We start from the raw sequence: 27,516 nt of genomic DNA, 5'->3' as shown, positions 1-27,516 counted from the left end.
TTCTGAGTTCAAGGAGACTGATGACCTCAGATGTTAAGTCCCATAGTGCTCAGAGCCATTTGAACCATTTGAGAGAGGCTGTTGTGACGTTGCACTTGATAATTGCAGTGAGGCAGGTTCGTAGAATTTCTCGAGAAATAAAAATCCTTTGACAGAGTAAAATAAAGCAAGATGTTCCAGATTATAAGAAAAAGAAGAGGAAGCTGTATCGAAAGACAAGAAATATGAAATATGTACACGGTAGGAAAGCAGGGGCGACTCCAGACCAAAACTGATCTTCGACCTTTGCATTGCCCACATATGAGAGGCAGTGAGCTATGAACTTGACGTCATGACGGTATCCATGACGTTGAACGCATTATCCCATCCTGCCCTCCCCTTCCTCAATCCCTCTTCGGTGTACAACAGCGCAGTAGTAAAGGGTATTAAAATGAGGCAGCTAATCACAAAGTAGATGTCGGGTTACACAGGCTGCACCTGAATGCATAAGAATGGCGACAAGATCAAAGACATTTGCCAACATTGGAGTATTTAAAAAAAAAAAAAAAGTTAATTTCATTTGAACTGCGAAAAATGATATTACTTTGGAGGATATTTGCCTCTAAATTATGTAAGTGGTGACACAACGTTTATGTCATGTACTTACAGATGAAGAAGCATTTGTAGTTGTCCAAAGTTCCATTGTTGCATTTCGCTTGATGTAAGGAACAGGGAACCCACAAATTGATATTTACCACATCCAAATTGTTCTACGGTTTCTGTCAAGTGTCACAAAATTCTTTTATCATCTACAATATTTGCAAAAATATGTGAGAAATACAAAGAACCCAGTTGTTATATTCTGCGTCGCAATGTTATTTACACACACACACAGATATCTCAGTCACAACTGCTGCCTAAAACATGATCGTGAACACTCAAATTAAGTGCCTCAATTCTATTTTCATGTCTAAACAGTAACGAAACACCTGCCCCTTAAAAAATGCTACACGGCGAACTGACATTTCATATTAGGCCTAATGAGGTGATGTAACAAAACTTACTTAATCAAGCTTATGACTGCAGAAACGATATGCTGCCTAAATATTATACAAAGCAAGAAGCATACAAACATAGAGGCAGTCTGAATTACTGTTACTGGAAGAATGTCATTAATTCTACTATTAGGCCTACACTTGGTGTATGGCATAATAAATTCTCAAATTAAATATTTCTGTGGTTCATGGTGTGGGTTCCTGTTGTCATGTCCTAGTTCATGAACCACGGGCAACGTATGAGTGGCCAAGTAAGTGGTTCCAATAGTCGGGATACCAGTTACTTCGGAATAAGGCTGGTCATCTCGGACATATTCTGAGTCGTGGTCACCTTTGTGCTCATACGGCAAAGACTACCAAATTCACCGGTTAGTCCCTCAACCGTTAGGGGTAAAACTTAATGGGACTCGGGGCAAGTAAGGCTAGCAACCTGCTTCCCTGGTACTTTAAATATGATGCTGGCAACAATCAGAGCAAAATGCCTCGGACCTTTGGAGGTAACGGAGTCCCACCTCTAACTGACAAACCAGGGACTCCTAAGATACGACTTGGCAAACAAATGGTAATGAGATGGGGAGCTATTAATATCAATGGGGGCTACTCGGGGAAGAAGGTAGAGCTGGCAGAGGCTGCAAGTAAGATGGGGCTGGACGCTTTAGCTGTTAGTGACATTCGGGTAAGGGGTGAGAAAGAAGAGGAAGTGGGAGGATACAAAGCCTACCTGTCAGGAGTCAAAGCAGGAATAGCACATGGGATGTAGGGCTTTACATCAGGAAAGAAATGGAAGCCAGCGCAGTTGCAATAAGGTATGTAAACGATCGACTGATGTAGATAGATTTGACAGTGTCTAGCAAGAAAATTAGGATTGTGTCAGTATATTCGCATTGTGAAGGGACAGATCAAGATAAGATGAATAGTTTTTATGATGCACTCAGTGATGTAGTTGTTAGAGTAAAGGACAAGGACAGTGTTTTGCTCATGGGTGATTTTAATGCCAGGACTGGAAATCGAACAGAAGGGTATGAAAAGGTTATGGGTAAATTTGGAGAGGATATTGAGGCTAACAGGAACGGGAAACAACTCTTGGATTTCTGTGCCAGTATGGGCTTAGTAATCACAAACTCCTTTTTTAAACATAAGAACATTCACTGGTATACTTGGAAAGGCAGGGGAATCAGATCTGTCATTGACTATATAATAACAGATCAGGAATTCAGGAAGGCTGTGAGGGACACACGTGTATTCAAGGGATTCTTTGATGACACTGATCATTATTTAATCTGCAGTGAAATTGGTATTGTGAGGCCGAATGTGCAGCAGGTCAGGTCTATATGTAGGAGGATAAGAGTGGAGAAACTTCAGGATAAGGAAATCAGGCACAAGTACATAACAGTGATCTAAAAAAGGTACCAGTTAGTTGAATGCAGTCAATTACAGTCAATGGAAAAGGAATGGACGAGGTATTGGGACACAGTACTATAAGTGGCTAAAGAATGTCTTGGAACAGTAGTGTGTAGAGGTAGAATGAAGCAAACAGCTTGGTGGAATGACACAGTCAAGGCAGCCTGTAAAAGGAAAACGAAGGCGTATGAAAAATGGCTACATACTAGAACTCAGGTAGACAGAGAAAATTATGTTGAAGAAAGAAACAAAGCCAAACAGATAATTGCAGCATCTAAGAAGAAATCTTGGGAAGACTTTGGAAACAGGTTGGAGACTTTGGGTCAAGCTGCTGGAAAACCATTCTGGAGTGTAATTAGCAGTCTTCGAAAGGGAGGTAAGAAGGAAATGACAAGTATTTTGGACAGGTCAGGAAAACTGCTGGTGAATCCTGTGGATTCCTTGGGCAGATGGAGGGAATATTTTGAAGAGTTGGTCAATGCAGGTGAAAATACGATCAGTAATGTTTCAGATTTCTATGTACAATGGGATAGGAATGATGATGGAAATAGGATCACATTTGGGGAAGTGGAGAAAATGGTCAATAGATTGCAGTGAAATAAAGCAGCTGGGCTGGATGAAATTAAGTCGGAACTCATCAAATACAGTGGAATGTCAGGTCTTAAATGTCTACACAGGATAAATGAAATGGCCTGGGAGTCGGGACAGGTTCCATCAGACTGGATAAAACCAGTAATCACACCAATATTTAAACATGAAAACAGAAAAGATTGTAACAACTACAGATGTATCTGTTTAATCAGCGTTGTGGGTAAAATCTTCTCAGGTATTGTTGAAAGGAAAGTGCGAGAATGAGTTGAGGACCAATTGGATGAAAATCAGTGTGGGTTTAGGCCTCTTAGAGGTTGTCAGGACCAGATCTTTAGCTTACGGCAAATAATGGAGAAGTGTTATGAGTGGAACAAGGAATTGTACCTATGCTTTATAGATCTAGAAAAGGCATATGGCCGGATTCCTAGGAGGAAGTTATTGTCTGTTCTACGAGATTATGGAATAGGAGGCAAACTTTTGCCAGCAATTAAAGGTCTTTACATTTTAAATGGATAGTCAGGCAGCAGTTAGAGTTGACGGTAAAGTGAGTTCATGGTTCAGAGTAGTTTCAGGCGTAAGACAAGGCTGCAACCTGTCTCCACTGTTGTTCATATTATTTATTGATCATATGTTGAAAACAATAGACTGGCTGGGTGAGATTAAGATATGTGAACACAAAATAAGCAGTCTCGCATATGCGGGTGACCTAGTTGTGATGGCAGATTCGATTGAAAGTTTGCAAAGTAATATTTCAGAGCTAGATCAGAAATGTAAGGACTATGGTATGAAGATTAGCATCTCCAAATCGAAAGTAATGTCAGTAGGAAAGAGATATAAACGGATTGAGTGCCAAATAGGAGGAACAAAGTTAGAACAGGTGGACGGTTTCAAGTACTTAGGATCCATATTCTCACAGGGTGGCAACATAGTGAAAGAACTGGAAGCGAGGTGTAGCAAAGCTAATGCAGTGAACGCTCAGCTACGATCTACTCTCTTCTGCAAAAAGGAAGTCAGTACCAAGACTAAGTTATCTGTGCACCGATCAATCTTTCGCCCAACTTTGTTGTATGGGAGCGAAAGCTGGGTGGATTCAGGTTACCTTATCAACAAGGCTGAGGTTACAGATATGAAAGTAGCTAGGATTATTGCAGGTACTAGTAGATGGGAACAATGGCAGGAGGGTGTCCACAATGAGGAAATCAAAGAAAAACTGGGAATGAACTCTATAGATGTAGCAGTCAGGGCGAACAGGCTTAGATGGTGGGGTCATGTTACATGCATGGGAGAAGCAAGGTTACCCAAGAGACTCATGGATTCAGCAGTAGAGGGTAGGAGGATTCGGGGCAGACCAAGGAGAAGGTATTTGGATTCGGTTAAGAAAGATTTTGAAGTAACAGGCTTAACATCAGAAGAGGCACCAACGTTAGCACTGAATAGGGGATGATGGAGGAATTTTATAAGGGGAACTATGCTCCAGACTGAACGCTGAAAGGCATAATCAGTCTTAAATGATGATGATGATTAAATATTTCTACCTGTCAAATGTTCAACGACGCTTGTCAGGTGCTACAGTGGTGTCTCCACATCTAAAATACGTGAAAGATACTGGCAACTATCTCAGGTGACGCATGGTTCATAGAACAAACTGTCACGATCTGACATTTTAAAAGATTTTTAATAATAATAATGAAGTAAGATAAGTGTACCTCTTAGCGAACACACAAATTATTATTATGTTTTATCACCAAAACAAGTTTCACTACAGTTGTGGCATCCTCAGTGGTTTTTTTTATTATTTTCCTGACATACATACATACATGTTATTTTTAGGTTAAGGAATATGCTTCACCTTAGCAAGCACCATTTTAAGAGAAGAATATAATGCTTCATGTTCTGCACTAAAAATATATTAGTTTATTTTGAGTTTCATTACTATTTTCTATTACAAATTATTCGTACCTACTCGAGATTTTGTCCAAAAACAACTTTCGAGGAAGTCTCAACATCCATCAATAAGAAATGTGATTCCAACGTTTTCCAGAGCATTTGCAGACTACATTTCCCATAATCAGCTATTAAATTATACCAAAAATACAATCAAAATATCAAAATAGACCACATAGCCAAAATAAAACGAACTGACCAAATACCAATTCAGACAGAAAGGTAAAATTGTTTGGCAAGATCTTTATTGTGACGTAATACTTAGGCTGCATATTTTATAATTATAATGTTTACAAGGAATACATGGAGTGATGTAACAAGACAGAGGTAAAACATAATCAAAGACAATGATGTAACAAGGTAGAGATCAAGGTCAATATCTCGAAAATACAGTCCTTGACATCAAAGTAGATTTACTTTTCAAGTCAGTAACGCTTTTGAGTACATAAACACACACTCAGACTCTCTCTCTCTCTCTCTCTCTTTAAAAATGGCTCTGAGCACTATGGGACCTAACAGCTATGGTCATCAGTCCCCTAGAACTTAGAACTACTTAATCCTAATTAACCTAAGGACATCACACAACACCCAATCATCACGAGGCTCTTTCTCTCTCTCTCTCTCTCTCTCTCTCTCTCACACACACACACACACACACACACACACACACACACACACACAGACACACACAGGTCACTTATCATAATATTGAAGTATAGTTTCACATGACTGACCACAAATGAAGATTCAAAACTTGCACCAAAAAATTGTATTGTTTCTCAAAATATATAAGATTTTCAGCGCGAAACACCTTTGGCATTACTTACATAAGTTAACTGTTTTATAAGACGAAAAAAGATTCTTGGCTTGCATACTGACACTACTAACAAAACTTAAAAGTTACTCAACAGTTGTTGATTACCAGAGTTAGTCTGTTTTACCAAACCTACAAATCATATATTCCCACTTCTCTGTTTTCTATATTAATTGTTGAATTACTCGTGATCACTTATTGGCATGGCTGAAATTAGTCAGAGGTTATGGGCAATTTAGTACAGTTTCACAGTAACATGGGCAGCCTGTTACAGGGTGGAAGGTGGGGCTTGCAGCATTAACAAAGTCTCCACGTATGTTATATTTTGCCATGTCGAGATAAATGCATGTGTAGGATAACGACAGTCACCATGTCTGCACTTCCCAGCGCAACCACTTTAGATACTATGGGGGGGGGGGGGAATGATGATCTGTTGACATGGGTACTGTCCTTACCACGAATGTGTATTTATCTCAGTAGCTGACGATCATAGCGTCTTTGTACGGCACTTTAAATTATCACTATATATATATATATATATACACTCCTGGAAATGGAAAAAAGAACACATTGACACCGGTGTGTCAGACCCACCATACTTGCTCCGGACACTGCGAGAGGGCTGTACAAGCAATGATCACACGCACGGCACAGCGGACACACCAGGAACCGCGGTGTTGGCCGTCGAATGGCGCTAGCTGCGCAGCATTTGTGTACCGCCGCCGTCAGTGTCAGCCAGTTTGCCGTGGCATACGGAGCTCCATCGCAGTCTTTAACACTGGTAGCATACCGCGACAGCGTGGACGTGAACCGTGTGTGCAGTTGACGGACTTTGAGCGAGGGCGTATAGTGGGCATGCGGGAGGCCGGTTGGACGTACCGCCGAATTGCTCAACACGTGGGGCGTGAGGTCTCCACAGTACATCGATGTTGTCACCAGTGGTCGGCGGAAGGTGCACGTGCCCGTCGACCTGGGACCGGACCGCAGCGACGCACGGATGCACGCCAAGACCGTAGGATCGTACGCAGTGCCGTAAGGGACCGCACCGCCACTTCCCAGCAAATTAGGGACACTGTTGCTCCTGGGGTATCGGCGAGGACCATTCGCAACCGTCTCCATGAAGCTGGGCTACGGTCCCGCACACCGTTAGGCCGTCTTCCGCTCACGCCCCAACATCGTGCGGCCCGCCTCCAGTGGTGTCGCGACAGGCGTGAATGGAGGGACGAATGGAGACGTGTCGTCTTCAGCGATGAGAGTCGCTTCTGCCTTGGTGCCAATGATGGTCGTATGCGTGTTTGGCGCCGTGCAGGTGAGCGCCACAATCAGGACTGCATACGACCGAGGCACACAGGGCCAACACCCGGCATCATGGTGTGGGGAGCGATCTCCTACACTGGCCGTACACCACTGGTGATCATCGAGGGGACACTGAATAGTGCACGGTACATCCAAACCGTCATCGAACCCATCGTTCTACCATTCCTAGACCGGCAAGGGAACTTGCTGTTCCAACAGGACAATGCACGTCCGCATGTATCCCGTGCCACCCAACGTGCTCTAGAAGGTGTAAGTCAACTACCCTGGCCTGCAAGATCTCCGGATCTGTCCCCCATTGAGCATGTTTGGGACTGGATGAAGCGTCGTCTCACGCGGTCTGCACGTCCAGCACGAACGCTGGTCCAACTGAGGCGCCAGGTGGAAATGGCATGGCAAGCCGTTCCACAGGACTACATCCAGCATCTCTACGATCGTCTGCATGGGAGAATAGCAGCCTGCATTGCTGCGAAAGGTGGATATACACTGTACTAGTGCCGACTTTGTGCATGCTCTGTTGCCTGTGTCTATGTGCCTGTGGTTCTGTCAGTGTGATCATGTGATGTATCTGACTCCAGGAATGTGTCAATAAAGTTTCCCCTTCCTGGGACAATGAATTCACGGTGTTCTTATTTCAATTTCCAGGAGTGTATATATATATATATATTGGTTCTGTAGCACTGAAGAAAGCACATGAGCACCATTGTCAATTTAATTTATATTTTAAGGTTCGCTTGCTGAATTACGAAAACAAACTGTGCTAGTCCCACATCCAAAATCGCCAAAAACTCGTCTCTGAAACCAACATGAAAGGAAGCTTATGCCTAGTTAAAAACTCCATCTATCAGTTAAAAACGTTGTCATCTTCTGTTGTCACACGACGAAAATTACATGATAGTTCGATGAAATTATAAGTTTAACCGCAATAATATACGTTCGTGTAGATACGTAAAGAGTATAATTTGCACCTACTTCCTACAATGTCACCCAAACCCAAACAAAGTGAGGCTAGGATATTAATTTTATTTTGTAGTACAAAATGTTTATTGTCTTCTGGTGATAATCCTAAACAGCAAAGGAAGTGATAGTTGACACAAATAAATAGACAATCAGAATCTGACAGTCTACATGCCATAACCAGACAGTAGCTATCACGTAGTGCATCATAAGACTATTTGTAACATTTGTTGCTGATAGTTTGTGTGCAGTGGGTATCAGGTTCTAGGGTGTCAGCTACTTGTGGTGTCAGCTACTGAGAATGTCAGCTTGTGACTTCATGGGTAGTAGAGCTGTGGAGTACAGAGCTCACATATACTTTTCAAGATTTATATGATAATCTGGTGTAGCGTCGTCATAGCATACAAGAATCAAGACGGAACAATAAGAATGGAAAACTAAGAACGAAGTTTTTCGATTAAAAAGTATGTTAGACAGGGGTGTAGTCTTTTGTCCCTACTGTTTATACACCGAAGAAACAATGAATTAAATACGGAAAAACTCCAATAGTGGCGTTAAAATTCAGAATGAAAAGATATAAACTGTAGCGATACCATAATTTTTTTAGCATTACTGCAGAATCTAGCAGCCGAGCCTTAGCAGTTCAGTAGCTTCTACCTTATCAGTTCGCAATTTGCCAAAGACAATAACGGAGGTGAGGAGGCGCGTGCAGAAAACAAATACCAAACCCCTGAAACGAGGACAAGTGATGGGGAAAACTCGCAGGGAAATTTCCACAGTATACGAAAGAACAGCTGATAATGAATGTCTATTCCGTAAGGGATGGCAATATGAGGTCTGTGACTGTTGATCAATGCAAATAAAACAATTTCTGCGTCAGTCAATTGTTTTATTTTACCACTACACATTTTGATGGTTCACGCCATCATCTTCAGGTGAAGAATATTTATTTACATAGCTAGTGTTGGTAAAGAGTACAGATGTCTTTTCAGCAAGAGTAGTGAAGGTTATTGCGCGTCTTTTGCTAATGATGAAATTCTTGATTTAGAAAAGGCACTTTATAGGTTAAAAAACATTAATTTCTCGCAGTGAATTGTCCTTACAGGGACAGCAGAGTTGCAAAAGGTCAGCATACTGTTGCCTGACGTATGTCCTCTACACTGCACATCATATTTTCTGTGTCGCTTCAAAGAAGTTGTACAAGTTACAGATATCTTTGTTTACATTGCAAACAGAGATAGAAGACACTACGAGCAGCAATAAGAACCCAAGTCAGTGGAGAATCGCGAGATTTCACAGTGGTGGAGGTTTCTCTACCCGAAATGCAATGCACTCAAACATGCAGGATCCGATTTTGACGTGGTCGTGCACCCTGGTGACCACTGCCAATCGATTCGGTAGTCCATACACGCCACCAGCGGTCTCGGCGTGTTGTCCCTCTGCGCCGACGTCGCTTCTCCTGCGTCCCCAACTGAACTTCCACTCTCACACCACACGGAATAAGCACGAGGTTACCCCAAACATAGGGTAGCAGAACTACATATCGATAAGCGCTGCTGCTGCCACTAGAGGACAGGTAGTGGTTACGAAACCGAGTGGCGCCAGTGAACACGAGAAGAAGAAAAACAACGCAACCATGCCAGCTAAACGATACGGTCTAGCAGAAACCTACACACAGCACCAACGCGAGCCGCAGCACGGCTGATATACTTATGGTCGTCTTACTTTGTTTTGTTAACGATAGACACTAGCAATTTCTTGCAGTCTGAGTGGCGAAAATTTTAGTAGTACTTTGTAACCCATCTCTTTGTTATAAAATTAGCTGTTTGCTCTTTGTAAGGGAACATCTATGATTGTGATTAGCGTATACAGGGCGAAGCGAAATTCGCTCACTCAGGCTTCGCAGCGCAACTCCTCACACGCCAGCGATAAAAAAATGTCTCTCAGACATTAAAAAAATTTCTCACGGAGAGTACATCCAGCAGAAAAAAGGACATCAAACAGCGGCAATCTGGCAACACTGTAACCATATGTCTGGTAACTCCCTCTGTCAGTACATATTACTCCAGCTGCACAGTTGCTGTAGTGGATAAAGTTTTGGGTTAGCATGAAGGAGGTCCATCGTTCGATCCAGGGTTAGGGCGCATTTTTTTATTTGATAATTTTTTCTGATATTTCATACTGTAACATAGACCGTTTCGTAGGTCACATGTATGCTAAATTTACAACATTTTGTAACGCTGAACATAACAAATACGTGGTTAGACCAATAAGAAATAGACAGTTGAAACAAATGACCTATCATAGGTCAGAATAACTACAAAAACCATATCAATTTCGAGATGCTAAATATGATAGCGAGTACAATAGCACAACTTCTACTTGTCATTTATACTACATGTAATTAGATGTCTCACATTACAACCAGTGACAATAATAACGTTCATATTAATGACCGCACGACTTTGACAACAGAATACGATGTCCTCAGAACAACAGATGTTCAAAGTGATCTCCGTGCACGTCCAGACATTACGCAACGTGCCAGATCATACAGCTCTGGATCTTTCACAGCAAAGCTGCGTACACAGTAACAAAAGCCGCATGAACGCCCACTACCAATTCTTCCACATCCGTCGGCGGAGCAGAGTACACATGCTCCTTCAGGTGTCCCCACAGGAAGATAACCAGGAGATTTAGGTCAGATGAACGCAGTGGTCATGCACCTGGACATCAACGTCTGAGTTATTTACCTGGAAATGTTCTGTCCAAATAGTGTCGCACATTAATGCCAGAGTGTCGAGGTGCACCATCATGTTAGAACCATATTCTCTGCCGAACATGTAATGGAAAATCTTCCAGCATATCAGGTATATAGTTTGAGAGAAATGCATGATACCCTCATGTAGTCAACCGGTCAGGCAACATATAGGGGCCCAAACACCTGTAGCCCAATGTTCTGGACCAGACGTTGATCGCAAAGCGAACTTGTCCACAGTCGCGGGTAATGTGCGGGTTAATCTCACACCAGTGGTGGGCATTGTGCATATTGAAGACATCCTCCTGAGTGAATGCTTATTTACCCGACCCTATTATGGTGTTCACGGAGTCATCTTTGGCTTCCTGTCGTTGTTAGAACCATTCACAGAATTGCATCCACGGATGGCGATGTGCGGAATGCGGGTGTTGCGTGAAAGCATAATGGTAGGGATGCAGCCCATGCTCGTGCAGCACGTTAACGACTGCACATTGCGAGACACGGAGGTGCCTTGCTACGCTACGTGCACTTTGCTGAGGTTCTTGGTGTGTGACCTCCAGAATAGCTTCCTCAGTAACTGGAGTACGGCGAGTCCGTGGACGACCTCTTTCACGCTACGGTGGAAGGAGAGAACCTGACTCCCGAAGGCGCAGCTCCAGACGACAAAACACATTTTTATCTGGATTGCATCAATGAGGATATCTAGCAGTATATTCACGAGCGGCAACACCAGCTGGGTTATCAGATGCACCAAGGAACAGAAGCATATTCATTGTTTATGTATGCCATACGTCTTCCACACTGGTTTAGAGGTTTACAATGAGAAAATTCGATACGTGTACACATGTACACTGTCACGGGTGCATTACTCTGCTCGCAACCAGTCCCTGTCTGGTGGACAGCGCAAGCACTATAAACACGCCATCAGTTCTGTGCGCTGTTCCACATAACGGACATTACCCCTCTGGCAGATATTATTCTACTTCCTTCATCCCGACACCGCTAATTGTGAAATACTGGATTCTAATTACACTGTTTCCCTAACGGTAATAGAGGTGATGTGTCCACAATCCCATTGACAGAATAATAATAATAATAATAATGCATTGAGATACGTACTAAACAGCATGTGGTTACCAGACTAAATGTTGAAAGGCATAATTACTGGGACCATGGTGATAACACATTCAAATAGTAATCGAATTTTGGCATTATTCGCAAAGCACATTGCTAGCGCTGCCGGTAATGTAAGGCCTGTAATGGACCTGAACGAAGCAAGAATAATAGTTGGTACTAATCTATTGGACCATTGGAGGACGGTACCAAGAGAACAGGTTTCGTATCTGTTAGATAAAGTGGTGAGAATAAACTCACCCCCACGACGTGGAAAGGGCTTCTTTCAAAGGTGACCAATCTTCCATTACTACGATTGTAGTACGTAAGTGCAAATGTTTTCTAGGGACCCGCTGCAATTGCTGTTGACGACTAAGATACCAGATACCGTACCACCTAAACTATATTTACCAAATAAAAAGCATATACCTGAATCCAGGATCGAACCATAGGCCCTCCTGCATGCTAACCCAAAACTCTATGAACCGCACCAGCTGTACAGTATAACTAACATGTGCTGACAGAGGTAGTTACCATACATGTGGTAACAGTGTTGCCAGATTGCCACTCTTTAACGTCCTCTTTTGTCGGTTGTACTCGCAGGACGAAATTTTGTGACAGACATTTTTTTATCACTAGCGTCTGAGGAGTCGCGCTGCGAACCCCGTGTGATCGAATTTCACTTTACCCCGTATACTGTGGTTGTGATTACATGGAGTCCGTTTTTTGATCATCTATTGTTCTCCTTAACAACGCTAGTACAAATTAAATTAAAACGCAGTTACTTTCATTGTAGTCCGAGTGAGAGTAATTGTATTGAGAAAGTGAGCCGCTTGTAGTGACCGCGCGGTTTGAGGCGCCATGTCACGGATTGCGCAACCCCTTCGGCCGGAGGTTCGAGTCCACCCTCGGGCAGGGGTGTGTCTGTTGTTCTTATCATAAGTTAGTTTAAGTAGTGTGTAAGTCTAGGGACAGATGACTTCGGCAGTTACATCCCTTAGGAATGCACTCACGTTTGAACATACGAGTAAGTGACAGGTGCCCTGATTGCAATATTTGTTTGTTTTGATTGAGCAGTATATCTAGAAACTGAAATCATTCTTTTGGCAAACCTTGGTCACACCTGTAAAAGTGCGTGTTATTGGCAAAACTGAAGTATTGCAAATAAGTGAACATTCATGCTACCAGTAGCATGTACTGAGATTTACTGTACGAGGAGGGGTTTTTTATTTCATTTTCCTTTTACTTCCACGCGGCAATGAACGTCGCGTAACAATGCAAAAACCTAATTATTTAATTGTGTGTTTATCAGTTGATGATAGCTTACTAAATTCTTAAATTCAGAGGAAGAATTAGTGTCCCTTTTATCGAAACTATCACAAACATGTGCAATGTTAATAACTAATTGACTCTGTGATCGTTCACAGGTGATTTAGATTTGTATTTTACTCACTGAAAGGAGAAATATCGAAAGAAAACATGAGAGCTCGCTGAGTAGAATCAGAGAAACCGTAGACACATTACTCGTAAAACGGCCTGCATGATGTTATGTACGAATATACAAATCATCAATAGTAATCACCGTTATACACTGTCCTGTCACATTAAGGGGGGGGGGGGCGGGGTAGGACGTCAAACGGGCCGACTTGGAGCAGGAGAGGCATCACAGAACATTTTAATAACCAGTGTCTATACATTTACAAATAAATTCATAAAACTTTGTCAGCATCACCAGAAAGGATTCAGGATTCACACTCATTGCAGTGGAAGTTCGAAAACATAACAAAGCTAATTTTTTTACGTGTGAAATTTCATCATTTTTCTCACTTACTAATGGCAGCATTTGTTGCTATAGGTACACTTTTGTTCATAAGTTAGATTCTTCGATGAATTTTGCACAGCATACATACCATACTTATAGGTGAATGAAACTCTAGAATTTATTTAATTTATGAAAAAACGAATGAGCTGTTATATTTCAACTTCATGATTAGAAAAAAAAACAAATTTTATAGTTATTTACCTCAATTATTACCACAGTTTTTAATAGATTTGGAAAATTCTAGAGTTTCATAGACCTTTAAGTATGGTTTGTATACTGTGCAAAATTCATCGAAGGATCTCTCTTACTTATGTAGAAAAGTGTACCTATAGCAACAAATGCTGCCATTAATAAGTGAAAAATATGATGAAATTTCACATGTAAAAAAAAATTATTTCGTCATTATTTCCGAAGAGTGTGAATTCTGAATCCTTCCTGGTCATGCAGACAAAGTTTTATGAATTTATTTGTAAAAGTATAGACAGTAGAAATTAAAATGTCCTGTGGTGCCTCTCCTGCTCCAAGTCGGCCCGTTTGACGTCCTACCCCCCTTAACGTGATCACCGCCTATGCTCGTCGCCGACGCCCAATAACCACTCATAGATGGCAGGTGGCAGCACTAATAGTGTAAGGTATATAAAACGTGCAAAAGGGACGCGGAAAACAGTATAGTCATTGTCGCAATGGGGAAACGGAGCGATTTATCTAACGTCCAAAACGGCATGACCATTGCATTTTATGGCAGAGGGTGGGAGCATTTGCAAAACGGCTAATTTTATAAAACGTTCATGTGTCACTGTTGTCGGCAAAATGGTGCTACCAATAACTGGAGCCGAGGCAACCGTGGTGTACGCTTCCATAGATGACAGGAGCGAATGATGGATGCGGAGGTGTGTACGGGCGATAGGCATGCCACTCTTGAGTGTCTGACAACAAAGTTGAAGCAAGCGACTACCAGCAGTGTCTTTTCAACGATCATTTCTCGAACGTTACTGTGTTTGGCCTCCCGTGTTCATCGGCTGTAAAGGCTGGAAATTGCACACCATCAATTGGACGTCAATCGGGTGCAACATGTGTCTTCCTAGATTAATCACGGTTTGTATTCCATCGGACTGAAAACAAACACTCTGCAGCAACAGTCGAAAAGTCGAAAGGTCCAGGCCGAAGGAGGGAACGTTGTGGTCTGTGGAATGTTTTCGCGTCATTTTCTGGGTGATCTCGTCATTATGTATGGCACAGTGGATCAACACAAGTATGTATCTATCTGTGGGGAACATGTCTGCCATATACAGGTCGTTTTTCCTCGGCACGATTGATCTGCCAGGAAGACAGTGCCAATTGTCACACACCTCACAGTGTTCCTTAAAAATTTGCTACCACCTCGGCCAGGCTGTTCGCACGATGGATCCTCACGCAGCTGGTCACGGCACTGGGGTCGGCATGGCTCCACATCCGGCTTGGTACCTTCGAGAGCCTCATCGACTCTATTACTGCGAGTCTCTCAGCAGTCCGCGTTGCAAAACGTGATTACTCAGGCTTTTGACAGGTGGTCACATTAATGTGACTGGACAGCGTAATTGCTTTAGCCAACAGCAATAGAACCCTAATTACACTTTGTTAATCGTAAATTCTCAACAAGCTCAGCGATTACCCATTGGACACAGCGCAAGTACACCAGATGCTGTGGTGCCATTAGAAATAGACCCTAGTCATCTGTCAGTTAACTCGTTCTCATTCTGAAGTGAATGACACACTCAGACAAGCAACAACCTTGAAAATATTGAGCCTTTTTGTCGATCATAGTGATAAATATTTAATGTGTGTTTCTTGTTTCAAATGTCATTCAGCAGGTGCTCTCTCTGCCCTCCCAGCCGTACTGATGCGATCTTGTCACTCGTACTCGCTGTGAAAGTGGTCAAGATTGTTGAAAACAGTCAACAAGAAACCCATGCTTGACCCATGGGACACACCAACCAAGAATATTTGTCAAGGGCGTACCGCGAGTGTCTCTATTCGCGGGTTCAAGTGCAGACACCAGTCGTCTGCCGAAGGAAAAACACTTTCGCTTTGATATTATCCAAAAAAGCCGAGAAGCGATAACGACACGAGTCGCCGAAGACGATCGCGGACACAGGCAGTAGATGGACGGGATATTGTGCAGAAAATCATTCGCCAATTGTGTGTTGGATAAGCAGATAACATCCCAAGACCTCCTCTTCGCTATAAGGAACAAAACTGACGTCTTGTCAGTACACATTACACTATTTGACGCTGTGACTATGAAAACAGGTCACCTGAAGAAACGCACCGTGCCGGCCCGGGGTGGCCGAGCGGTTCTAGGCGCTACAGTCTGGGACCGCGCGACCGCTACGGTCGCAGGTTCGAATCCTGCCTCGGGCATGGATGTGAGTGATGTCCTTAGGTTAGTTAGGTTTAAGTAGTTCTAAGTTCTAGGGGACTGATGACCTCAGAAGTTAAGTCCCACAGTGCTCAGAGCCATTTGAACCATTTTGAAACGAACCGTCCTACACCTGTTATGCGACAGGAGAGGGTATCAAGTACCTCTAGAACTACTTGCTGTGATGCATGCCATTTACCAGTAGAACATCATGAAAGTAAGTGATTGGGTTATTTATAAGGAATGATATGGATCCTGTGATTCGTTCACCGTTGTCTCTCAAGAGCTAGTAAAACTGGAACCTACCGCCTGATCATGTGCATCTGTTTCATTACCTTCTCCGCCCTCACTCGACGCGGGCCTCAATATAGGCTACCTGTCACTGCTGGTCTGTGTCAGATTGGTTTAAAAAGAAATCCGCATACGTAATTTTGCTTTTGTGACACTCTAGGTCGCCTGATTTCAATTCTGACAAGATTTTGTTTCGGACTTGTTACTAACGCCCTTCAAAGCACGTTGATTGAAATTTATTAAAATTGCCAAATATATAATATTTTAATACAAATGTCAGAAACACTGTATGTGCATGTGCTTGTAATTTCATTTGCACATTTGAACGAACTGTGTACCTGTTGATCGACGAATATATATTATAAAGGTGCACTCTTTAGGTCATTTATCTTACCGTGGCACAAGTTTTTCAATATCGTCTCTGTAGAAATCTGTTGCCTATGATTGCAACCCTTGGTGTACACCGGCATGCAGTTGGGTGTCAGTATCAAAGCGTCGTGTAACGAGCCATGTCTTGATTGCTGGGAAGAGGTGAAACCACGGCAGCCATGATGTTTCTTGCTGACAGAATTTCCAAACACTTCCATGGTTTTTTGGGAGAATTTCTGTGTCCCTATCCAATCGATTGACTCTTTTTTTCACAATTAACACGCTTCAGCCAAGTCGTGTCCCCAATTAAGATACGATCGATAATTTTGCTACCGTTTTTCTCGTTATTTTCGAGGAAAGTTAATGCTGCAGCTAGTCTCTCCTGTTTTGTGGCCTTCCGTTAGGATTTTGGGAACCCACCTAGCATCAAATTTACTGTAACCAAGCATCTTCATCACAGTTTCGTGTACCAAATTCCGTGTAATTTGGGTAAAATGTTGCGAAAGTTCTGTAAGCTTTAAATGACAATTTTCTGGAAATTTGTCGTTGATTTTCAGCGCCGGATCGTCAGCCACAATGCTAGGCCTGCCACGGCTGTCCTCATTGTAAGCCCTGTTACAGCCAATCAATGCATTGTTGTCTCACTCGTTTTTCACTCACTGTTCCTTTTCCGTACATATCGCAAAGGTCGTGAAGAATTTCAAGTGGTTTGCAGTTATTTTGTCAATGAAAACCTAATCACAGAACGCACCTCACAGCTCCAAGATGGTGGCTGTAGCTCCGCCCACCTCCGCGATAAATCGAAACGTTTGTTACTTTCTGAACAGCCCTCGCAAATTCTATCTTTTTTAGATGTACCGTAATAAGTGTATGAAGATCATACTGACAGTTAGAGCCTCTTACGAAATTAAATCACCACAGTCAAGATAACAGCAAGTTAGTTCAATACAGGATACTTTCCAACGAATGTATAGTTTCGATGCTCGTACTCTGAAAAGTGTTCAAAAATGTTCAGATGTGTGTGAATTCCTAAGGGACCGAACTGCTGAGGTCATCGGTCCCTAGACTTACACACTACTTACACTAACTTAAACTAACATAAGCTAAGAACAACACTCAGAAACCTATGCCCGAGGGAGGACTCGAATCTCCGGTGAGAGGGGCCGGGCAATCCGTGACATGGTGCCTCAAACCACGCGGACACACCACACGGCCTGTACTTAGAACAGGTTCGCTGTATTCTACAATTACAGGTACAGGTTAATCTATGAAAATACGTGCAAATGTATCTCAGTGTCCTGGACTGAAAACAGAAATGGGGTTAAGCTCCACACCAAATTCTGAAATTATCGCCCATCGCTTTCAAGTACGTAAAGTACCCTACTCTGGCCAGTATTAAGTGTCCAAACAACAGTCATCTGCATTTCGCTACTTTCGACTATTTCATTATCGATCCAGCCGAGAGATTTACGCATTACTAATATAAACATTTAAAACCTAATTGAGGACCAGCCAATCGATCTTTAGGGCACTAAAGGTGTGAACTCACACTTTGTTTCTGAAGTCTATTTTCAGATCGCTACGATGTTTAATAAACAAACCAAATTATTTAGCAGCGTCACTGATAAATCTCCGTGTGAGAAGGCTGTAATTCAGGCCAACACGAAAAGAGAAATAATGTTCTTAGAATAACAAAAGACGAAGACACAGCGACGAAGCTGAGGGAAGAATCGGAAATTGGTGTAATTTAACACGTTGGTAGGAAATTTTGTCACCTCAGTGCAAACAACCGGATTCTACCAAGACTAAATGAAAGAGGTTAAGAAATATATTTACTTTTGAAATCCCATTAATTAACTGGTTATTAGTACGTGACAACTGCGTCTGTGTACACATCTAATTTCGTTTATCCATTACGTAAGATAATACGACATCTCCGGGTTATGTTACGATCGCTCAGCCAAACACAAAAAGTCATCGTAAAAACAAAAGAAATAAACAAAAGTGAAGCATGAATATGATGGAAATTTTGGCGGTTGTCTCTCTGGAATGGAACCACACACCGACTCGTGCTCGGGATAAATAAGGCGTGACATGAAAATGGAGAGGGCTGGTCGTGGTGAGAGAACAAAAAAGTAAAACAAACAGCGGGAACTTCAAGTTCCTGCAGGCCATTGTCAACTTGCAGTGGTAAAAAAGTCTCTTTTTTAGTAGCTTCGTTAGCCGACAACATTTGTTTTATCGCCACAACTGCTCTACTCGCGACACAGTTCTCGCGAGTTTTAATTGCTGATGAACGTCAAACTGTTAACAAAACTCTTACTTATAAACTGTAGCTGTGAAGTTGTTGGGCGCATTCGCGCTTCGCGAACTCCTTCCATGCTCGCAGATGCGACGCTGTACGCAGACTGCACCGCTATCGATTCCACGCTCAATTCCCCTTTGCCACCCCACTGTCCTTTACTAATCGAGGAGCCAGTGTTGCAAGAATCATTTATCCATGTTACTGCACGAGTCTAGTAAGATAATTAGTGAATCCTTTCGCTTCTCTCCTTTTCTCCTTCGTTTTCTGACTCCCTCACTCCACTTCTTAGTTTCTTGTTCTCTCATGCTCGCATTCTTTCTCTCTCTTTACTCTCTTTCTACCTCTTTCGTAGAAAGTGGGAATAATTTATTTATGAATTTGGCCAGCTGTGGACCGCATACAACTTAAGACTTATGGTGTTTCTTTTTATTCCGTTCTTCCCAATACTTCTTCATTTTCTCGCCAACTGCTCGTCTCTGCTCATCTGTCCACACTCTCTTGGATCGAGCTTTTGGCTCATCTTCTTCATAGTTTGTGTTTCCTATCAGTAGCCTGAAGTGATTCCTGTCACGTATTATTTCTTCTGTAATACGCGACAGGAATCACTTCAGGCTACTGATAGAAAACGCAAATTATGAAGAAGATTATTATTTCTCAAACATTAAGCATTTTTCAAATGCTAAACCAAGATTCATCTTACTTGTTTGTTGTCACAAAGTGCCATTTCATATGCCTGTAAGTTGCTATGAATTCTACCGCCAGGCAAAGAAACCAGAAGATGAACTTCATTCACCTGCAAGGTATTGTACATTGGTTAAACAGTTATAATGTGAATGAAATATAATAGATAATATGAATTTGTTGTATTAAATTCATGTCATTGTACATACTTCATCTAAAAATGTTTTAGTCCGCTAGGAAACATTATATTTGTATAATTTTGCGAAAGACAAAGACAAATGAATATGGACAGCTCACTCTAGGCTCAGAAGTGTGAAGGTGGACGGAAGGGAGCAGTACGATTGTTAACAGAAAAATCTGTTGTATTTTCTCAAGAAGAAGAGTTTTACTAGTAGTAACGAATGGAAGGAGTAATGCAGAGAAGAGAACGCGTGGTGGCAGATGAGATACGAATGTGGCGTTAATTAATCGGTAGACAATAATTTTGCAGGAGTAGTGGTGGCAGTATAAGGACTTTTAGAGAAAAAGAGAAGTATTTTACTGCGACGAAGGACAGTATATGCGTATGTAGATGGGCGGAACCGAGAGGTTTTCAGAAAACTGTTGCATCGACATTGTTGCAAGAAAACACGAAATTTTCGAGAAGAGATATGATTCTACAAATTCATCGAAGGAGAGGAGTCGCAAGAGGGATAGATTTGGAGTAAAGAAGAATAGTAAGAAAAAATTTCCAAGACAGAAGACATATCAAGAAATCAGCGTAGAAGACATCAATATGTCGAGAAGCAGAAAACCAGGAGTAGTTTCCAGAATGAGATTTTCACTCTGCGGTGGAGTGTGCGCTGATATGAAACTTCCTCGCAGATTAAAACTGTGTGCCGGACCAAAACTCGTACTCGGGACTTTTGCCTTTCGCGGGCAAGTGCTCTACCATCTGAGCTACGCAAGCACGACTAACGCCCCGTCCTCACAGCTTTACTTCTGCCAGTATCTCGTCTCCTACCTTGCCTGCGAAAGGCAAAGGTCCCGAGTTCGAGTCTCGGTCCGACACGCAGTTTTAATCTGCCAGGAAGTTTCATATCAGCGCATACTTCGCTGCAGAGTGAAAATCTCATTCTGTAAAGATCCCCCAGACTACGGCTAAGCCATGTCTCCGCTATATACATTCTTTCGGGAGCGCTAGTTCTGCAAGGTTCACAGGAGAGCTTCTGTGAAGTTTGGAAGGTAGGAGACGAGATACTGGCAGAAATACAGCTGTAAGGACGGGACGTGAGTCGTACTTGGGTAGCTCAGATGGTAGAGCACTTGACCGCGAAAGGCTAACGTCCCGAGTTCGAGTCTCGGTCCGGCACAAAGTTTTAATCTGCCAGGAAGTTTCAGAGGTAGTTTCATTTAAAAATACAATTACACGGCGCAATAGAATTAAAGGATCACTTTTTCCAATATGCGTAACAGTCTCCCGTTGCGTCGCATAAATTTGAAATTTGGCTCAAAGCTGCCTACAACTTCCCTGTAACGGTAAAAAAACGTGGCGTCCTGTGACGTCACCCTCGAGCGCGACGGCGCTTCAAACAGTAAGATGTCGACACATGCGGAAAAATGGCCAGAGCTCAGAAGTTCATGAGGCGTGTAAGGTGGGCTAATGATGTCCCATATGATGAAAAGGTCGTAGCAACCCCTCTTACGCTCCTTCGTTTGACGCCCCAACGACGGAGCTCAGAACCGCGACGCCAAGAGCCGGAATCACGCAATTTTCTCATGAGTAGCCGAGGAAAACATTTCCGACGCACTGCTGCTCACTATTGATGCGGGAAGGCCTCAAGTGGTGGCAAAAGTGCGTCAATGAAAGCACCACTTTCCTTGGGACGTTGATTCCCACACCAGACAAGAATTGCCGTCGAACTAGACTCTAAAGGGGTTGCTAGCCCACAATGTCCATAGAAAAGGGTTCCAGTCTCAAGGAGACGTCAGGAGTATCAAAGATTGTCAAAAACGTCTTGTTACTCATGACATTCCAGACTGTCGTTTTCGACCGCGAAACATGTGGGAATCAATGTCCCAAGCAAAGGGGTGGTTTCATTCCCATTGTAAAGACTATTCATGTTTATTCGGAGCGGTGATATTTCTGAAATACTGTATATTCCTCGGCCGCTCATAATAAAACTTCGTGAAACGTGTGGGAATCAATGTGCCAAAGAAAGGGGTGGTTTCATTCACATCGTAAGGATTATTCATGCTGATTGTGAGCGGTGATGTTTTTGAAATACTGTATACTTCTCGGCCGCTCATAAGAAAACTGGTCGTCACCGTTCTAACCCCATCAAATGGTTCAAATGGCTCTGAGCACTATGAGACTCAACATCTTAGGTCATCAGTCCCCTAGAACTTAGAACTACTTAAACCTAACTAACCTAAGGACATCACACACATCCACGCCCGAGGCAGGATTCGAACCTGCGACCGTAGCGGCCGCGCGGTTCCAGACTGTAGCGCCTAGAACCGCACGACCACAGCGGCCGGCCTCTAACCCATCGTAGAGGAGTCAAAGGAAGGGGTGAAATGTGCGTAAAATTGGGGTATGACGACCTTCCCATGGTCTGACACGTCGACAACGTCGCTGAGAAGAGTTGTGGTCAGATTTGGAACCACTGGGACATCATGAACAACCCGCATTGCGCCGCATGAATTTCTGAGCTCTGGTCTTTTTTTTTTTCGCGTGTGTCGGCACATTGCTGTTTAAAGCGTCGTCGAGTTCGAGGATGGCGTTGCAAGACGACACCCTTTTGCACCGTACTGCCGAAGGTTGTGGGCAACTTTAACCCGTGCGTCGCAATGGGCGACAGTTACAGTTTTTTGGGAAAGTGATCCTTTATTTTTGTTGGGCATTGTACGTTGCAGTTTCACTGTGGCAGGGTACCGAACAGCAATCGGTTTGGTTTAGTTTGAGGAGAGACGATGAATTACACCAGCAATAAGGACTGTGCTGTGAAGGGCGACTGTTGCCTATTGTTTCATGTACTGAATTGTGAGTAAATTTGCTAAAGCTAATCTAATTCGCGTGAGGGCCAAAGCGTACGACACTTGAGCTAATAAAGTGAAGAATCACCAGTCAAATATATCATTACACGGCAATCAGTTGTTGAACGTATAAAAAACCGTGTCTGCATATTATCGTGCCCATATTCTATCAGTTGTTAAACGTATATAAAACTGCGTCTGCGTGTTACCCCGGGACAATCTGGTCCCATATCCTGCCCTAAAATAGTTCTAACGTTTAACAGTGAAAGTTTCTTCGAGTGGATTGTGCATCAGAACTTTGCCTCCAAATTAATGTGGTATTTTTTTCTGGATTAGATTTTATTAACAAGATACTTCGAGCCATCTTCTTTTGTTGCTGTGAATCGTCAAACATCTGCAAGGCACCAGAGATCATCCACAATAGAAGTGGCAACAGGCGAGACAAAAGAACACTCCAACGATCTATTTATGGGGCGAAATCTTCGGCCATAAATATAATAGACTAGACCTGACGTCATTTACGTGGCTCCAACATCTCTGGGCTGAAGTCACGTGAATGTTGCCAAAACATGGTTGTTTCGTGTTGCGCTTATGGCTGTACTCAGCGTTTTGTCGGGGAAATGGCATTACATTTCACGTGTAAGTATTTCTATGATAGTGCAGATGCGTTTATTGAAATCTGCTGATGTGACTTTTATATGTTTTTTACACTTGAAATAGAGTATCACGTAAATTAAAGTGTTGAAAGTGATGCCTTTAAAGTCAGACTCATATTACATTTTGGAAAGTATCTGTGATAATTCGGTTACAGAAGTAAGTATAATCGTTTCTCGTTCCTACTCATAGGTTCCCTAAGGATGAAAACTGAAGGCAGCTTTGGATACAGGCCCTGAAACGGAAAAACTTTAAGCCGTTTGCACATACGCGCCTTTGCTCGAAGCACTTCGCGGAGAAGTGTTTTGATAGGTTAGTTATTGTTTACAATGTATATCTATAATTTGTATTTACAGTGTCTGTCATTTTTAAACCTAGGCTCCAAAATTATTTTCTGAAACTGCAAAGTCTCACCTTTCATCCAAAATATCATTTTTTTTAAACTGATATCTTAAACTTTTGTAAAAATAATGGGAACTGAACCTTTGAAGTGCACCTAAAATTGATTCTCTTATATGGACCTGCTCCTAAAGTAAACAATTTTGACACCTATAGTTGACATAATTCCCATAGCCCATTTTCTTTTATAAGTGACTAGAGCTCGAAACGTGGCGAATACAATGTTTAAAGTTTTGACACGAGCCCACTCTTACTGTTTAAAAGAATTTTAACGACATTTTTCTATAATTGATAGTTTATAGTAATTTCGTCCCGCTGCCCACCAGAATGGCGTTCGATGTATTTGTTAGATTTTATAAATGGTACTTTGAACACATCCAGGTCAAATGTAGTTCTGGCATAATTTTTCACAAATAAAAAAGTAGTGTTTGTTGGAAGCGTTTGTCAGTCAATTGAGAAATGTGGGGAAAATCCGATACAAACATAGGATGGCAGACCGCTGATTTGAAATCCCGCCACGTTTTGCCAACAGTCACGTGGTTTATGTTGGAGCCACACTAGCCCCATAGCTTCTGCACAGCAAGGCCAGTCTACTAGTATCTATGGTCGAAGGGCGAAATACTGTTTCTGAGTCAAGTAAATGTTATCTCATTGCGGATTCTCACGTAGGCACTTAAAAAATCCAAAGAAGGATAGAATCAAATCAAGTTAATCAATGGGTGTAGGTTGACTGCGAAAACATTAGTGCTTAAATGCAAAGTACTGCAACGAACAGATGCTACGACACACAACATTGTGATTACGTTGTTTGTTTTGTCTCCAAACACGTTGATTTGCAATAGATCAAGTTCACTTAACGCAGTGAGGACAGGATTAAAGCTGTACAATAACACAGGATCTGATATAAATTTTGTAGTAAATCTTTTACAGTACTATGTCCTGTTTCAGCCTTAATGTTTGTATTTCCACGGAAGTGGTTTTACAGATTTCAGGAAATCATATTTATTTATACATCAGTAACTTTTCTCCAGTGAAACAGCATTCATATATAGCCAATATTTTGACACACACCTCTTATTACTACCATCATTCATGATATTATGCAGGATACGGATTAATCAGTATACATGAGTAGTTCCATTTTTTACACTATTTTCGCATCATACCGTATAAGGCTAACTAGATAACTTATAGAGAAAACATGGTTCCGCATTGTCTAGAGAAACTGCCTCTTTCAAGTAGACGTATATACATTGTACATTAACAGAGAACGAGCTACCGATAGTTCGAGATGGAACGCATGATGGATTCGGTGTAGCGACCGAAAATATTGTTGAAAATCATGTGTGAACTATACTGTCACAAACTTTGCGCTGTGGCGTCCAACTGATTGGACAAGTCGTTTCCACGAGCACGGAATCTATGTGATACAGACGGGTAAGGAATTTCAAGGTATTACCTTGAATTAAAAATCGCTGAATTTTAGGATCGGAAACCATTGTCGTCACAGGATATCGGCAAGGTAATATGCGGATAATGCAGAGACTTTTGTAAGAGGCTGTTAAGGAAAGAAAGATTTCATATGTGCAAATATCTTACTATGTGCTCTTTACTCAAAATTGAATGACAGTTTTGTAATACATTAAAATTAGTGGCGTTGGAATTGTGAGTAAAAAAAATCATTTATCCCCCTTTTATCTTTACTAATTAATTGTTACTGAAGCCTATCTAATTTTTCAGTAAATCATTCAATTTATAGTACCAGTTTGACTATAAAACTGTCTTATTTTTAGAGTACCAGTTTAGCAATAAAATTATCTTATTTCCGTTATTTAACAGTGATCAACGTTAAATTTGGGGGAATGGGGATGGGTTAAACGTATATAATTCTACGAATAGCAGAAATCGTTAAGTACTTGAAATTAATGTTAGATTGTTTTAACGATTATTTAAAAACCGTTTCGTTTGAAAGATAACTGCGAAACTATTACTGGTTAATTCCGGTTACTGTCATAAGTGGTATTATTACTACGTACAACCCCGAGAAAACCAACACAAACTTAAATTTTGTATCGTTAGCTTCATACAATTTTGGTGATAAGGATATAGATCTACACACACACTCTCTCTCTCTCTCTCTCTCACACACACACACACACACACACACACACACACACACACACACACACACGTAGTAAAATAATTGATTACAGATTTCAAAACTGCTAGGCTGCATTTTGTGTGTGGTAAATATTTATTAATTGAAAGGGAATAAAACTGCTGTTCGTCATTGTAGAATTCGAGCGTAAAGCTATCATGATCTCTGACTTGTGTCGTTTTGGCTGATAGCGCCAATGGGTGCTACGCTCAAGCTTGACAGCTGATGGAAATGTGTTTTGCTGCACTTTCGCCTGTATGAACAACTTGATTAGGTTTAGGTAGCGTTTTCTCGTAAGCTAATGTCCTTGAAGGCAAATGAAATGGTATTACCGGTAAGTATTTATACTCCTTGTCTATGGGAAGCAAATTTTCATGCAATTATAGAATAATTTCATAATTTTTTGGATCATTGTTTTTATGTGGAACAAACTACTTTGGCTGAGTTAGAGCGCAGGGTCAGTATAGCAGTTCACAAGAAAATAATTTCATTTTTGTTACTTTAGACTTGGGATTACATCAACTGATTAGGGACACAAAGTTAAATAGAGAAAAAATCAACTTATCTGGTTGGCTAACACCAACAGCAGGGAAACAAAAAAAAAAAAAAGAAATTGCTTAACGAGAGTAGGAGTCGTTATGGATAGGAAGGCAGTGAAAAGGGTGAACTAATGTGAACAGGTCAGCGATAAGGATTATTCTCATCACCATGTGCACTAAGGCAACGAATAGTAGCAGTTCAAGAACATACACCAGCATCACAAGCAGACGATGAAGAGACGTAGCGAGTGTACCGGGGAATTGTGGACATAATTGAGTAATTTCCTTCTTGAACGTACAATAAGAACGAGCTTGAGCTATTTTAAATAAGAATTGTTCCAGTAAATCACCACAAGGATAAAGTGTGAATATTAAAATACTTGTTATATTCTAATACAGCGACCAGCGAGAGAAGCATCCAAAGAGGCAATCCCGATCCAAATTTCTAAGCAAATTTCATTAATGATTGCTGTTAAAAGGCGATAATTACGAATTCACATAATGTTTCAGGTTCCCGCCTGTTGATTTTGGCTAGGCATGCTACGTCAATCCAGAGAAGCGATTCAGACGTCATTGATTGAAGACAATTTACCGATCAATCTAACAAGATTCTTACATATATACTCAATGAAGTAAGTGGAATGATTGGAAAATCAGTCACATAGAGGTTCTGCTTAGTGGTACAGTATAAATAAGAAGAGCACACGTAATATTTTCGAGCGTTATACCCTCGAACAATTAGTCAACAATTCCTTCTCGACGCCTTTCAAAAAAAAGTTCGCGTCTCTCCCCCGGCGGAGGTTCGAGTCCTCCCTCGGGCATGGGTGTGTGCGTTGCCCTTAGTGTAAGTTTAAGTTAGATTAAGTAGTGTCTAAGTATAGGGACCGGTGACCTGAGCAGTTTGGTACCATAGGAGCTTACCACGGAAAAAAAAAAAATAGCCTGCATTGCGTCCT

Source organism: Schistocerca serialis, chromosome 1 (assembly GCF_023864345.2).
Source record: "Schistocerca serialis cubense isolate TAMUIC-IGC-003099 chromosome 1, iqSchSeri2.2, whole genome shotgun sequence".
NCBI classification, from domain to species: Eukaryota; Metazoa; Arthropoda; class Insecta; order Orthoptera; family Acrididae; genus Schistocerca; species Schistocerca serialis.
The sequence above is the reverse complement of the archived record's forward strand: the minus strand, read 5'-3'. Positions refer to the sequence as shown.